General features: G+C 22.9%; 1 protein-coding gene across 1 annotated transcript in view; it reads right to left on the bottom strand.

Annotated features, from left to right (window-relative positions):
• LOC127280710 (LON peptidase N-terminal domain and RING finger protein 3) overlaps positions 1–17,575 on the bottom strand; it is a 34,549-nt gene that overhangs the window by 11,908 nt on the left and 5,066 nt on the right. The gene's annotated exons all lie outside the window — the stretch shown is intronic.

The following is a 17,575-nucleotide window of genomic DNA, read 5'->3' as shown; positions in this document are numbered from 1 at the left end:
ATTTACAAATTACAACGGATTTAGGCGACAGTATAAAATTTAACATAATCTTAAATCAGAAAGGCTCATTTGCTGTGTTACTTATTGTTGAAAAACTATGTCGTAAATCAGTTGAATTTCGAGTTTCAACTCTCGATGAATTGCATTATATAAAATTGACGTAACGACGCGCCAATAGTTTAGAAATATTGAATTTTTTTTATTTTCGCAAATAAATTAATAACCCGATTTCTATATATTGTTTATTACTATATGCAATAGCTTTGAAAAACAAATCTTTGTCAATTTATTTTTCATTATTAAAAATTATTAAAAAAAAAAAAAAAATAGAAAAAAATGTACTATTTCACTATGTAAACAGATATATTATCCAATTAGTGTTTGTGAAAAATTTGGAATAATAAGTTACATAAAGTTGATTTAACTCAAGTGCTATTATTAATTTACATAACAATGCAATAATGAAGTAGTAAATAAATTTTTTTTTATCGAATTTTTAAATGAATTTTATTTTAATTGAATTTAAAATTAGTTAGAAAAAATAATTTTAATATGTATTTATTTAAATATAAAAAAAGATATCTATATATATTCAATTGAGAAAAAAAGGAAATAAATGGAAGGATGAGAATAAATTGTTTATATATAAAAGCTTCATGAATAATTCTGGTTTTGTTTCTAAAGACGCGAAACTGATTTAATCTATATAACATATAAGAGGGAAAAATTGACAAAAAGTTCGTCGAACTTGAACGTAATGCCACAGTGATATATATCTTTCTTCCATGTGTAACAAGGTTAACACAATTAAAGCATGAAATTTACCATTTTTCCATCTAGTACTAAAATTGAGCTCTTTATATAAAAAAAAATTTGAATTTATTTAATTAAACAAAATTAATTTAAAATTCATTCTACTCTCTAAATCTGAATTAGTAAAAAAGTTTACTAATTTGAATTAGTGACTCACTTTTTGCTTTATAATTAGTTAAATTTTACTAAATTGTTAGTAAAAGTTACTAATAATTAGTAAAATTTTACTAATTCTAAAGCAAAAAGTGTGTCACTAATTTAAATTAGTAAACATTTTTACTAATTCAGATTTAGAGAGTATTTAATTAAATTAATTATTAAAATTTATCAAAATATTATTATACGAAAATTTTATTTTGAAGTTTTTTTTTTAATAATAATTTTCAAAAAAAAAAAAAAAAAAAAATGTTTCTTCGTATTGAAGATATATAGAAGGTGAATGACAACGTCAAACGAATGACGCAGAATGCATCCTGGCGTGAGGCAATGTCATTGCCTTCGCACCCAAGAGAGTCTGTTGTCCACTCTCTCAAAGGCCGTGTGTTGTTAACTAATGAAACAATTGAGGGGAAACATTAAAATTGTATATATATACTTTAATTTTCCTTTAATTTTTCTTCGTCAATTATCATTATTCTTCATTATATTTGTCTAATCAGAACCTAATGAATTTCACGATGAGCAATCTTGATTTATATTTATATGGATTCAGTCCAAGAAATTTCAATCTCTTTGAACATTCTTGCAATAAAGCCAAAAAAAAAAAAAAAAATTTTATAAATCTCTATTTAGACACATTATTGTATTATTTATTTCTTTTACTAAATTAAAATAAACTTTTTTTGTTTTTTTTTTATAGAAAAAAAAAAATTTGACATAAAAAAAAAAACAAGAAAAAAGAAATATGTTTTTTTTTATACGCATTCCTATTTTTCTCGGTCATTCGTTGCTAACATTATGACGTACTATATATTGATCGCGAAACAATACTTGAAGTAAAATATACAATATAGTTAAATATATTAATATAAAAAAAAAAGTTTTCTTGCAAGTGACACGTGTAATTCATGTTTGCATGTGTTAAAGACATATTTTATAAAATGCGAAAGTATATATATATATATATATATATATATATATATATATACTCTTTATATATTCATTATAATAATTTCCATGTCATTGCAAAACAAGTTATAAATAAATTTGTCGGAGATACAAAATTAAAATACGCAAAAGTGTTTTTTTTTCAAGAAGCCGAGTGAAATTATATCGAATTATGTTTTTTTAATAATTTTTATATTATTTTTTTTTTTTATTGTATTTTTAGTTTTCTCAAAAAAAGTTTTTATTTTTTTTCGGTTTTTTAAACTAATATAATAATTCCGGAGAAGTTTCTTAGAAGCATAAAATAATTAGTTTCGCGTATTTTTGAATTTGTTTATTAAATTTTAAACTCACACGCAAGCGATTTTTATGTATTCTATAACAAAAATCGAAATTCAGCATAACGTGAACAATAACAATAAAGAAATAATTTCTTTACTATAAATATAAATTACGTGAATTTTTTTTAAAGGTAATAATTTTTAAAAAGCTATATGAGAACAAAATATAAATTTAAAAAAATAACAGCAAACGCAACTCTTTGAATTTGAATTCCTAGACTAGGTACTAATTATATTCACTAATTTTTAGTAAAATATTACTATTTTTTATTTAATACTATTTTTTTAACTCTTTCTTTATTTTAGTTTTTTTAATGAAAAATGACAAAAAATTAATACAATTTTTTTTTTTTACTAATTTTGACTAAAATTAGTACTTACACTCAGAGAAATGGTATATTTGCGTCTACTAATTCATTTATTTGTTACAAATATATTTTATTTCATTGAAATAAAAAAAAAATTTATTTGAGCCAAAGAAAAATTGATTACTGACAAATAAAATTTTTTTATTTACACCAAATATAAATAAGTTACTCTCTAAATCTGAATTAGTAAAAATGTTTACTAATTTGAATTAGTGACTCACTTTTTGCTTCTGAATTAGTAAAATTTTTACTAATTATTAGTAACTTTTACTAACAATTAGTAAAATTTAACTAATTCTCAAGCAAAAAGTTTTTTACTAATTTTACTAATTGTTAGTAAAAGTTACTAATAATTAGTAAAAATTTTACTAATTCAGAAGCAAAAAGTGAGTCACTAATTCAAATTAGTAAACATTTTTACTAATTTAGATTTAGAGAGTAGTAAGCTCTGAGACAAATATATACGTTTATTTAATTCAAATATATTTTATTTGGTTCAAATAAATCATTTCTGATATAATGAAAAAGTTTTAATATCTTGAATATAATATTTTAAAAAATGTTTTTTTTCCACTAATTTTGTTTAGTGAAATTTTTTTTTAAAATTGTAAAAATTTATGTTGATTTTTTTGAATTTAAATTTTGTAATTATAACTAAATTTATATATGAGTGCGGAATCGAAGTGGCGACCTTCGCAGAAATTGCAAAGAAATCGCATTTTGCTGAGACGCAAGTTAACAGCCGGTATATTTGCCGTATATATGAGGATATGCAGACGTGCACTTTGTTGCACATACACACTGTAAGCTTTGCTGCTTTAGAGACTTGCGACTGTGCGCAGAGGAGTAGCGTGGCCGGGTGACCGACCTTTACGTAACGCTTTTGCTGTTTGCTGATGACGTTCTATTCAATCGTTCCACAACTGCAATATAAGAATCTTACACCATATGCAATAACTGTCTTTTATTTTAAACAAATTTTATCCCCTTGTTAAAAAAAATTTATTCCTACTTTTCCAAAATTGAATAAATTTTCCATGTTTTTTTTTTACATTGTAATAACAAAATTATATATTTTAATTATATTAATTTAATATTATTCTAATATTAGTTAAATATAATTTTTATTTAATAATATCTTAAATACAGTAACCCAAAAAAATGTTAGCTTTTCAATTGCTTCTCTCTAAATCTGAATTAGCAGTAAAAATATTAACAAATTATTTTTTTTTTTTGCTTTAGAATTTAATTAAATTTTACTAATTGTTAATAAAAGTTACTAATAATTAGTAAAATTTTACTAATTCAAAAGCAAAAATTAAGTGACTAATTCAAATTAGTAAACATTTTTACTAATTCAGATTTAGAAAACTTTTATTGATTGAAAAATTAATTTTACAAACTCTCTGAGTTGTAAAAATTACTTGAATGTTGAAAGACAATAATAAAAAAAAAGAAAAATGAATATCAAGTTTTCTACTAAATAAACATATATTAATCGATGGATCGTAAAAGCCGAGTTTTGTTACATAACAGTACGGCTCTTATTTTCCAAGTATTGACTTGAAGTATTTCCAAACGCCCCCCATTATCATGCGCAGTGAGTTTATATACTACGTTATGAATCACAGGTTCCTTTGTTTACTCTTAATATACCAATAAGAATAACAAGGTAGACTTATTCCTTTATTATTTATCAATTTCCTTACTATACTCGAATTAGATGACCAAAAAAGAGAATACACAAATTTCGAAAAAAATACAATACAATAAAAAATATAATTCGAAATAATAAAAAAAAATCTGAATTAGTAAAAATGTTTACTAATTTAAATTAGTTTTTTTTCTTGCTTTAGAATTAGTTAAATTTTACTAATTGTTAGTAAAAGTTACTAATAGTTAGTAAAATTTTACTAATTAAGAAGCAAAAAGTGAGTCACTATTTCAAATTAGTAAACTTTTTTTACTAATTCAGATTTAGAGAGTAGTAAAAATGTTTACTAATTTGTTTACTCATTTTTTGTTTCTGAATTAGTAAAATTTTACTAATTATTATAGTAACTTTTACTAACAATTAGTAAAATTTAACTAATTCTAAAGCAAAGAACTAATTTTAGTTTAATTTTTTTTAATTAGTTTAATTTTAAATTAATTAGTAATCATTTTTTACTAATTCAGATTTAGAGAGTAAAACAAATTTTTTTTTTCAAATTTCAATTGTTCACTCTGGCAAGAGTGCAAGTCGAAAATGAATATGAGTCACACGAGGTGTTTATTGTTCAAGAAATTTTAATACATTTTGAACTTATTCCAAAAGTGTTATTTACTATTTAATAACAAATAATATATATATATATATATATATATATATATAAAGAGATAGTCACGTCTGACAAAAGCTGTACTTTTTCTACTTACAATATTTATTATTGCCATAGGACAATTCTTTCAATGTAAAATAAAATTTTTCTAATAAATCAAAACTGAAAAAGAAAAATAAAAAAAATAAAATGTCTCGTTCTTTTTCTACTTATAGATTTAAAAATCTATATATACAATTAGTATACAAAAAAAAATTTAATTTCCATATTTTAATAATGTGAATTTCGTGATAATGAAACACATATATTGTTATATAAAATTACAAAATACTAGATTTAGAAAAAAATAAAATATATAAAAACATTTTTTCTTTCACAATCTAAAACAGACACTAGGCGAATATCACAAATTTTCTAATCTTTCTATCTTGAAAAATTATTGTTTACACCACTACTAGCATAATACAAACGTTTCATTTTGAACGTCTTTTACAAAAATGTTCGATAAAGTATATTTATTACGTAAAGGAAATATATAAGAAAATATACCTCTAAGGCACAATTCATATATAAAATAAGAAAAATAAAATGGGGAGAAAAAAGAAGTGAAAAATAATAAAAGAAATATTTTTTATGATTAATCAATTAATATAATGTAATTAACATTTTGCAAAAAAAAAAAATATTTATAATAATTATAATTTATATAAAATTATTCAAAAAAGAAATAAAAGACAATTTATATAGTAATAATAATAATAATAATAATAATAATAATAATAATAATAATAATAATAATAATAATTATAATAATAATAATAACAAGGCTAAAAAATATATATAGATAATTTGCAGTTATCTATAAATTATTAAAAATTATTTAAAATTTAATAAAATATAAAAAATAAATTAGTGCGTATTTTTAAAAGAAGATAAAAATACTTGTACTAACAGCTACACAATGGTGATATTTCCAGAGGAAACAGGAAGAAGGGAGATATTGATAAAAAAAAAAAAAAAAAAAAAAAAAAAAATGATGGAAGTTACAGTAAACTAACAATGTCACGGATATTGTTAATCATATTTCCTTACATTTTGTATTAAAATATTTGTTTTTTGTATCAAAAAAATTTGTTATTTATTCATTATTTCCACAAGCGGGCAAACCTATATTTTTTTTTTTAGTTTCAAATTGATATTATAATTCGATAAATATATATTTTATTCATATTCCATTATAACAGTGAGAGAATAAGCGATAATAATCGTTTTCTGCTAAGATTTTAAATATTCATCATTTTTATATAACGACGATTCCACGTTCACCTGCGCCACTTCAGTTTTCTCAGTTTACATAAACTTTTGCTTGTTCCACGATTCTTGCCAAATATATATATATATATATTATAGCACTTTTGTTCCCATCAAATACAAAATGTTATTTCAATTTGCTTTTTCTAAAAACAAAACTTTTAATTTAAATAATTATTATTTATGACTATTATCAAATAAATATTATTATATTTGTATCAATTAAAATGTTATTTGCTTCAAATATATATATAGCATTAATTATCATTTCAAATATAGAGAAATTATTATTGAAATATAGAAATTATTATATATCAAATGTAGATATAATGCATATTTAATAATGCTATTTAATGTATAGATAAAAATTATTTGTCTCATGTAAATATTTATATTTCGTTCAAGTATAAATATTTATTTAATTCAAATGAGCGATATATTATTTGAATTCAAATCAAATTTTTTTTTTTCAATTACTAAAAAAGAAGCTCAAACAACTTTTATATATAATCAAAAAAAAAAATTTACGATTCTACTTTTTTTTATATTTGTTGAGAATTATTGTTATTATAATATGTGAATTTTCATTAATGAAAAGTTTCTCAGGGAACTTGAACGATTGATGCCGTCACTGGTTACGGTGCTTTTCACGGTCAAGTACCTCGCTCCGCTTCCGTTCGATAGTTTCCTGTCCGTGCGACCTACTCTTACTGCGTCCACGAGACGCACCTTCATGGTTAGAGTAATAGTTATTTTCTCTGTGAACGAGAGAAATTACACTTCAACATACATATATATATTTATTCTCACAAATGCCTCCAATTTCAATAACTTTTTTCATAATTTAAAATATAAAAAAAGTAATTTTCTAATTTAATAAAATTAATTATTGAATTTAAATCCGAATGAAATTTATTTATTATTTGACGGATTAAAAAAAGAATTATTATTAATAATATTAAGTATTATTATTATTATTATTATTGTTATTATTATTATTATTATTATTATTATTATTATTATTATTATTATTATTTCCAGAGCAGAAATTTTTCTAGGGCCCAGATTGGGGCCGGATCAGGCTGCCCTATTAGGGAATGAAACGCCTCCGCCTGATTTGGTCCTGATTAGGAAATCCACATTTTCTGATCGCCCTGATTTGGCACTGATCAGATGTGGCGTTTCATTCCCTACTAGAGCCCTGGTAGGGCGTGATATTATTATTATTATTTCAATTAATTTCATATAGTTTTCTTTTTTTTTTTTGACCTAATTATTTGACTTGAATAAAAATTATTTTTCAAATTTATTGAATAAGAATCAAATTTCCACGGAATAGAAAATAAAACTTTTTAGTAGAATTTACATTATATATATCTCTCTTTTTTGTATAGATAATAAACAAAACTTTCGTGAACATTGTTTATCACACTATAAATAAAATGTGCGCAATAGTCTCAAATTGCATGAAAGTTTTATTTTATTATAAATGATAAATTATATACATTATAAATTTTGAAAATAATTTTTAAAACTTACCAAATTATTTTTATTTATTAATATTATATGATATTACACAGAAAAAATGCTGGTGCGTTATTTTTGTTGCGGGTAATTTTCTCCAAAAAACCCATAAGATTTAACTCAGATTTAGGGTAAAATTTGTTGCGTATTATTTTGGTGTTAAAATACCACTGTTTTTCCTGTGTAGTGGAAAAATGAGAAAAAAATTAAAAAAGTAATTTTAGTTTATGAAATATTTTTTTTTCTCAAGTTCAATGTTATAATAATAATAATAATATATGAATGAAAAAATTACTTGAAAATTTATAAAGCAGGTGAAACAAATGAAGTATATATATAAATGATATTTAATTGGTGGAATATAGGAGTGTAAAAATAAAATTAAAAAAAAAAAAAAAATCTTGTGAACCAGTGCGGAGCAAGTTGTTATGTAATTTAACGTGGGGCAATATACTCTTACATATTATAGCGTAGGTAATGGTCGCGAACATTTCCCGCGTGTCACTATAGGTTACCACATCTCTTGAATAACCAGAAAAGAAATAAAACATCGTGCCATGAGTTTAACCAGCGATGAACGAATCAATTTAATTAGAACTCGCCTATAAGAGCAAAACAGATGGCCTCTGTCAGATTTTTTTTTTTCCATCAAAAGCACGCAATTGCACATTAATTATAATTATTTCTGTATACTATATATAAAAATGATTACTAAATCATTGCTCATCATCACTTTCCAATAATGCCATCAATTTTTTTCATGTTATTAATATTTCTTTCTAATATAATATATTTTTCATCGAAATATTTTTATAAATACAAAAAAAATTTTTTGCAAAAAAAAACTTTAAAATGGAGAAAAAAATAGGAAATTTTTTTTTTAAATCATTACCAAAATTCTATGTAGAAAATTAAAATATATAAACCGAATTAGAAAGTATGGAAAATTAATTATATAATTATTGTATGATAATCGAGCACTAAAAGCAGCACAAATATTAAAAGGGCAAAATTAATTCCAAAAAAAAATGATTTCACCAGTGCCATTTATTGACATTTTAAAATTTTCTAATCTAAAAGAACAGGTATTAAAATCAAAAATTATTTTTTTTTTTTTAATTTCATTTATTAAAAAATAATTATCAATTTGGGGAAAAAATTTTTTTTTTTGGAAAAGATTTTTCTTAAAAATGATTTTAATATCAATTTCAATATATGTACAATGATGCCAAATCGCGCTTTATAAGTTTGTGAGTTGCGCGGGCATATGGCATCTGCGTCGTTCTTACATAACGCTTTTTATTATGTAATTGACAGAAATACCGGCCCTACTCTTCATTCATTTACAACCCTATTTCCAGATCTCGAACATTAAATAAATAATTTTTTTTTATTCCTCGCTTCATATATATATATATATATATAAAAAAAAACTTAGGGAATTTTTTTTTTCCTTTTTGCATATAAATTATATATACTATATACCAAGCGTTCAATGCCCTCTCCTATATACAATTACGAGTCCAATTAGACGAGTTTATATGCAAAATAATCTTGATTTCAATACGTTTTTGTTGTAAAAATGTTTAATATGTCTTTTTTTTTTTTTATTTTAACTATCAAAAATCTTCATTAATTTTTTCTAACATTGTTTTTTACTTCCATAAAAGGTTTTTTTTTTCTTTTTTTTTTTTTTAAACAAATATTTTTCTAACATCAACAATTCGTTTTCATTTATTTTGATATTATTTAAATTTATGTATCTATTTACATAATTAACAGTTTTTTATTTGCGTATATAAACTTGAGCCAAAATTGCTGCTTCTCTTGTTTTAGTATTTGTTTTATAGAGAGAAAGAGAGGGGGAATTAATTGTTTGACTTTTGGTTGTGAATTTATTACTATTGTTTTTCCGACCTCAATCTCTTGTTTCATCCGTATTAAGATCAACGTCTTATATCACCGTACTTACATCAGTATTTCTCATTACCGTCGCAATAATAGCCTTGCCGCGACTCCCGTCGTCGAGTATTTCGGTATTTCAGCCAACATTTTGCGGCATCAACGCAATATTTGATTTTCATCCACGTGTCCAACAAAACGTAAACGTAACTTTTTATTTTTATTATTTATTTTTTTTTTATTATTATCTATTATTAATTATATATTTATAAAACTTATCTTTCGATAGTATTTGAATTACTTTATTTACTATTTCATAATAATAATAATTATAATTATTGTAATTAGGTATTATTATTATTATTAATATTCAACTAAAGAATATATATTTTTTGAAATAAATAAAAAGAAAATAAAGCTGTCGTTTTGTTCAAAGAAAAAAACTGTTTTCTTGGCAATTTTGCAACTTGCTTTTATCGCAGTACTTAATTTAAAAAAAAAAAAAAAAAAAAAAAATTGTTACTAAACGAAAAATAGGAAGCCTAATTCACTTATTAAAGAAAAAAAAAAAACTTTGATTTTTATAAAATAATTTTAAAAAGAAAAACTAATTCAATAAAAAGGTAATATTTAAAAAAAAATTATTTCATTCAAATACTCGATTACTTGACTATATTATCAAAATAAATATTTATATACTTGTACTAAATAATTTTTATTTGAATTAAATAAAATTTTATTTGTTAATAATTTCTTTATTTGGAAACAAATATACAATTTAATTGGCTCGAATAATAACAATTATTTAAATAAATATTTATTTAAATATACAGTAATCGATTATTTGAATCATAAATATTTTTTTCGTAATAAAATTGAATTAAAAATTCTCTCAAACCGACTCTTAATTTCGAAATCACATTACAATTTTTATAAAAGAAAGATAGAAATAAAAAAAAATATATATATTTTTACAAATAAAAAAGATAATCGCAAGTGTGTTATATAAATATAACAAAAATCTTGAAAGAACATTTGGTAATAATGTGTAATATATAATGAAAAACGATAAAGGAGAGAATCTTCTTCTTTTTTTTTTTTTTCAGGGACGACGATCGAAGCCGGCTTTGTGAACCTTTGACTATATAAAATGGCAAGCTGAGAGGAGGTTCGTTAAATAATAACGAGTAGCTCGAAACGAAAGACTAGATTGCTTTATTCGAAGCTCTCTAGTGTCAACGTAATCATTTTACGTAATCGACGGCCAATCAAGTATATAGACAGATATTTGGGGCCCCCCCTACCCCCCTTGTTTCTGTAACGTGTGTGCGGTTACGCGAAATAGTCACCAATGACTCGACCACGTGAATATGGCAAAGATCGATGGAAATTGTACCACAAAAAATTATAATGAGAAAATTACTTTTATTTTCTTCTTCTTTCATATATCAAGGTTTTTTTTTCTATATTTACATTAATATATATATATATATCAACAATAGCGTGAATTCCATACAAATTTATATAATAAAATATTATGTAAAAAAAAATATAATATATTATATTAAAAAAAATATAAAATATTTTATAACAAAATACAATATATATATATATATATATATATATATATATATATATATATATATATATATATATATTATATAAAAATAAATATATAATAATAAAAATATTAATTTTTCACAAAAATTGCGAGCCAAAAAAATAAAAAGTTAAAAATTTCGAAAATTTTTACAAATGGAAAGTGTTTTTCGAATAATTAGTATTTTCGTATTTTTTTGTAAATTAATTTTTTTTTTTGTAATTTCTTTAAATATTATTTAGAGTCAAGTTTAAGTTTTATCATATGTTATCGTAAGAACTATGACTTTTTCATGTTGGTTTAATTTTCTAAACCATTAAATCGTTTTGAGGCTAACTTAGATATTACGTGATGATAGTCTATAAATAGTATAATAAAGTTGTAACCTTGAAATTACATTTTCCAAACGCTGGATATTTCTCCCATAAAGCAAATAATATCAAACTTAACATAATATTTGTCAAAAAAAAAAAAGAAACATTAATTACATTATATAATTGTATCATTTACTTTCCATATTGAACACAATTTAGGAATATTTCAAATTTTTCAAAACTCCATATTAATAATAATAAAATAATAAAAAAAAAATTATATAAAAATAATAATAAAAATAATTATAGTAATAATAATAATAATAATAATAAAATATTACGAAAAAAAATTGCTGTTTTTCAATAAAATTGTCCGGATCCTTTTTCGACAAAACTATTTTGATCGTCGAAAGATATTTTTTGATACACGCATATAATCGTGCACAATACATGATAAAATGCTTCTTGAAATATCTAAGAATATTAACACGTCCCACACATAAATTCTGTATTTTTTTAAAAATATTTTTCCTTTTTTTTTAATTTTTGAAACTTAAATTTGAATTAAAGAGTAAAAATTTATATTACTTGTTTGCTAAAGAATTTCTATCTTGTTCTTAAAAATAGAGCAAAAGATTATATAAAGAAGCGTGTGTTAATATAATGTAATTTAATTACATATAGAGATTAAAGTTTCAATGACAATTTAATAAAATTTTTGCTTGAACTAATCAATAAATTTCTTATAATATTAAAAATTAATTCTTCTATTATAATAAATATATAATTGTTTATGTAACAATATATTAAATTTTAAAGAAATAATTCGTTTGCGAAAAAAGAAATATTCGCCATCTGTGAGAGATCATAAATACAAGCAAAATAACAACGTTTCTAAAAAAAAAGAAATTTTTAAATTTATTTCTAATTTGAAAATACTATAAAACAAATAATATAATTGTATATATGTATAAATAATTTTGTATTTATATCTTTGGGGGGATTTATATAAATTTAAAATTATATCAATATCATTTAATTTAATTAATAATTTTCTTTTTAAAATATACGTCTTTGTTATGTAAAAGGAAAGAGAAAAAGATATTTGAATAGATTTTCTTCAATATTGAAATTTAATTGGAAATAATATGAAAATGAAAGGAAATTGTCAGAAGCAGATGGCTCTTGACCAAAAGCAACGTGCAATGTATACACATAACAAAGTTTGACAGAACAGGGAGCACGTGACTCGGCCTCTCTTTATCTTATCTCCTACGAATATGCTGGCACGATCTCGAAATAGTTATCACCTTTACGTAAGTGGACTGAATCAATCAATTTTTTTATCCCACTATAGAATCTTTTCTATTCAAAGGAATAATTGATTATATTCAAATAACGTTTCTAATGTTTTTTTTTTTTTCAATTTTCGCATTAATAACAAAGAATTTCTTTTATTTATATTTTAAAATGTATTTCTTTTAATATTTATTTAATAAATAATTTAATAAAAGAGAATAAATAAATTTTATTATCCTAATCAATCAGTGTTAAAATATTTGAGTTTCATAAAAACTTTTTTTTTTTAATATATACACTAATTTCGTATTTAAAGTAAAAATGAATTATAATAAAAATTAAAAGAAAAATTCAATTAAGGGGAGAATTAAGGTGTGATCAATTTTTTTCAGAATTTAAAAAATTTATCTTTAAAATACGTTCCTTTATCATTGCTTCAAAAACAAGTGACGCAAATCGAATTACATAAAATATTATATAAACTACTTGAGTCTTTGTCTAGGATTTTCTTGGCAACGAATGACGCGTATATATTATATATATATATATATACATAAATGAAACAAAATATAGAAATAATAATTTTTTTTTTTTTTTAATTCAAATTTTATTCTCCATTTTGGAAGTTATCAACCTTCGAATGCAATTGAAAATTACGTAAAAAAGTATATATATTCGTGTTTTATTTGCCTTTAATTATCATAGTTTGTATACACAAACTGGATAACCTCTGACTAACTTCTGAGTAAGAAAATAGAAATTCCTTAATGAATATATATATATTTTTTTTATCAAAAATACTTATATAAACGATAAGAACTGTTCTGTTTATGTTTTAAAAATGTAGAAAATTTTTCGTACATATAGTTATTTTTTCTTATTTTACAAAACGATGAACAAATTTTTTTTATATTAAAAGAATCCAATGAAATTTTCCAGCAAAAAAATTTTTTTTTTTTTTTTTTTTAATACCAAAGAAATAGATTCTCAGAGGTCATTTTGAAAAAATATTGTACTTTTGTGCGTATTTAAATGTTGATTTTAGCAAGTAAATAATCAAGACACTTTTGGATGAAAGAACTGTTTCACTTTGGATTAAACAGTGAATCATATTGACGTATCCGTTCATGGAGCGAGGTATATATATATATATATGTGAGTAAGGAGATTACATAATTATGCTCGGGTGACTTGATGGTTGTAGAAAACTGTAAAGAGTGGGCGCGCCAACAGGCCAACTCAAAGACTAAGTAATTCACAACTTACTTTCAAATTCTATATACTTTTTAAAATATACTCAATAGACATCTAAATTGCATTCTCTATCTTTTTCTCAATACTATTTTAAATTGATTTTAATCTTTTTACAAATTTTTTAAGAATATTATATATATTTGCGTTTCAACATAAATGCGTTGTGCCTCTTTGCATAAAAAAATTTCTATAATTTTTTTTTGTCATTTTTCACAAAAATTTTACTCTCTAAATCTGAATTAGTAGTTTTCTACTATGAAAAAGTGCTGATTCGGATACCAATTAAATTAGAAACAATTTTAACTCTTTTTTTTAGTAGAAAACTATTAATTCATGGAGTAAGTCGTATTTTTTACTATTTCAAATTAATAAGCCGATTTACTCAATGAATTAGTAGTTTTCTACTAGCAATTTAGTTCTTTACTAAAAATTAGTCCAAACTGTTACTAATTCAATTGGTAAACGAATCCGCACTCTTTCATTATAGTAGAAAACTACTAATTCAGATTTAGAGAGTGCCTAATTTGAAAAAGAAATTACTAAATCAAATAGTAAATGTTTTATTAAAAATGAGTAAAAATTTCTAACAATTTGAATTAGGGAACTAATTCATACATACCCAATAAAAAATTTCAGTATTATACCAGAGTTAACTACTGGCGCAGTACTGGTTCAGTATTGGCTGCCGAGGCTGGTCAGTCTGTACTGAACCAGTACCCTCCCAGTACTGAGCCGATATTGAGCCAGTACTGGATCAAATAGATTTTCTTTTTGATTAATACTAGTTTACAAAAAGTTGTAGAGTTAACCTGATTTTGCTTTTTTGTGGATAAAATTATTTAAACAAAAAGTTTCCTAAGACTAATTCCAAAACATTTTGCAAGTTTTTTTTTATTATTTTCACACTGAGAAAAAAGGTTTGAGCTGACAACCAAATATTTCATTTAATATATGTGCAACTAAAATTTTTTAGTTGACACAACTAAACTTTAGTTGACATCAACCAAAGTTTGGTTGAGACTACCAAATTCTTTTTCATTTTCTTATTTAGTCATCTGAAACAAACTTTGGTTGTTGTCAACTAAAGTTTAGTTGTGTCAACCAAAAAAATTTTAGTTTCACATATATTGAATGAAATATTTGGTTGTCAGCTCAAACCTTTTTTCTCAGTGCAGATATGCAATAAACCAAAAAAAAAATTTTAAAACAATCAAACTAAAAATAAATAAAATTTAAAAAAAAAAAAATTAATTTTTAAAATAAAAATTTTAAAAAATTTTATTGACAACACTTGTTAAAAATTAAAAAAACAACTTTTATTTTCTTAAAAAAGTTATTGAAAACTTTATTTTAATGCAAATAATTAAAGTTAATAATAAAATAATTAAATAGCTAATTGTATAATTATATACATTATACCGTAAAAAGGGGGTTATTTCGCTCAATTTCCGGGTAAATTCGCTCAACGGCTTTTTGCTTCAAATTTGTTTTAAAATAAATTTGATTTTTTTTTTATTACTTTCATTAATAATAAAAAATATTGTACTTGTTAATAAAAATATCAAATTTTAGTTTAAAGCTAATTTAAAGCAAGAAAAACAAGTGAGCGAATTTACCCTACATGAGCAAAATAACCCCATTTTACGGTAATTATTTTATAAACTTTTTTATGTTTACTGAATTGTTTTTTTATTTATTATAAAAACTTTGGTTTTATATAATAAACATATTTTTATATTTGTTTTTTGATTTTTTTAAATATAATAATTTGCAATATATATATATTATACTTAATAAAGAATAAAAATTCTTGGTGTTTTCGATTTTATACACTGCATAAACTAGCCGTCTTAAAAGTGCAAGAAACGTATTGTTTTAAGACACATTTGGTGTCTTAGACACGAAAACGTCTTAAAACAAGACGTTTTTTCCACTTTTAAGACGGCCAGTTTTTACAGTGTATATAATAAAATATTAATTAGTTAGTTGACTAATTTAATTTGTGTTGGGTTACTAAAAATTTCACACACTTTTTCCTAAAAAAAAAAAAAAAGTATATTGCCTGGAGCAGAGATTTCACTATTGCAGTTAAACTTATCTCTGTTACAGTTAAAGCTTTCTTTTCGTATACAATAAATTACAAAAATGCCAGTACTCGGCCAGTATTGAACTAGTAGTTACCATTAAAAGTGGTTACCATTACTGGTATCAATTCTGGCAGCCAATACTGGTGAAATTGTTATCATCTCAAAGTTACTCCAACTCTGGCGCCAATACTGGGTGCCAGTAATGCGCCAACACTTGTAAGTACTGCGCCAGTATTGCGCCAGTATTTTTCAGTACTGCGTCAGTACTGTGCCATTAGTAAATTTTTGATTGGGTAGAGAGTATTAGAAACGTATGCATAAAGTACAATTTTTCGCGCAAAATCTAGGAATATAACAAAACTGGGGCTCCAGTTCTGAAAAGAAAATTGTATTTAGCCGGAGGTAATAACTTGCAGTTTGGAGGAGAAAACTGAAAAATATGAAGGCACTTTTGCCTTGACACTATTTAAGAATGCGAGTTGGATTAATTTCGAGAAGTAATTACATAATCCAAACGTAATCGTGTATTCGTATTTATATATATATATATATATATATATATATATATATATATATATAATATGTAGAGAAGTGAAGCGTGACAAGATATTTGCTGTAATTCTTCATTTAATTTTTTTTTTCCAACAAGGGACAGTAAAGCGATGGAAGAAGGTGAAAAAAAGTATAAAGGAAAGGTTAGCGAGTCTATCTTTATCTCAATATATTGCGTTGTCGACAAAAGATTCTGGCATTTATATGAATACAATATAATATTATCGTGTTAAGGCGATTTCAATTGGATATTGAAAATTAACAAAATTCTCTCCCTCAAGATATAATGATTTTTTTTTTGTATTTGTATTTTATTTTTTTTCATTTTCATCTAAATTTTTATTTTTATCAAAGTGAAATGTTGTTAAAACAATTTTATAGGTAAATTTTTTTTCTTCAAAATTTCATCATAGAATTGTGAAATTTTTAAGAGGAGCAATAAAGTTATATAGACTACGGTATTTTAGGAAGAGAAAGAAATTTTTTTTTTTTTTTGCTAAGTTTAATTATAAGTAGAAATAAAGCTTGTATTGGTAGGACAAAAATTTACTGCTTCAAAATTAATTGTAAGTAAGTAAAATTGTATTGGTAAGACTACTGTTATTAACTAAATAGAAAAAACAATTTTTAATAAGAAAAAAATTTAATTTTAAGTATAGATAAATCTGTATTGGTGGGACAAAATTTTATTTGTTTTATTAGGTTAAGTTTAGTTGTAAGTAGGTAAAATTGTATTGGTAAGACTACACTCATATCAATTAAGTAGAAAAAACTATTTTTAT

Source organism: Leptopilina boulardi, unplaced genomic scaffold (assembly GCF_019393585.1).
Source record: "Leptopilina boulardi isolate dan_hultmark-lab unplaced genomic scaffold, ZJU_Lbou_2.1 LbouV2_249, whole genome shotgun sequence".
Classification (NCBI taxonomy): domain Eukaryota; kingdom Metazoa; phylum Arthropoda; class Insecta; order Hymenoptera; family Figitidae; genus Leptopilina; species Leptopilina boulardi.
This window is presented reverse-complemented; position numbering and strand designations above follow the sequence as displayed.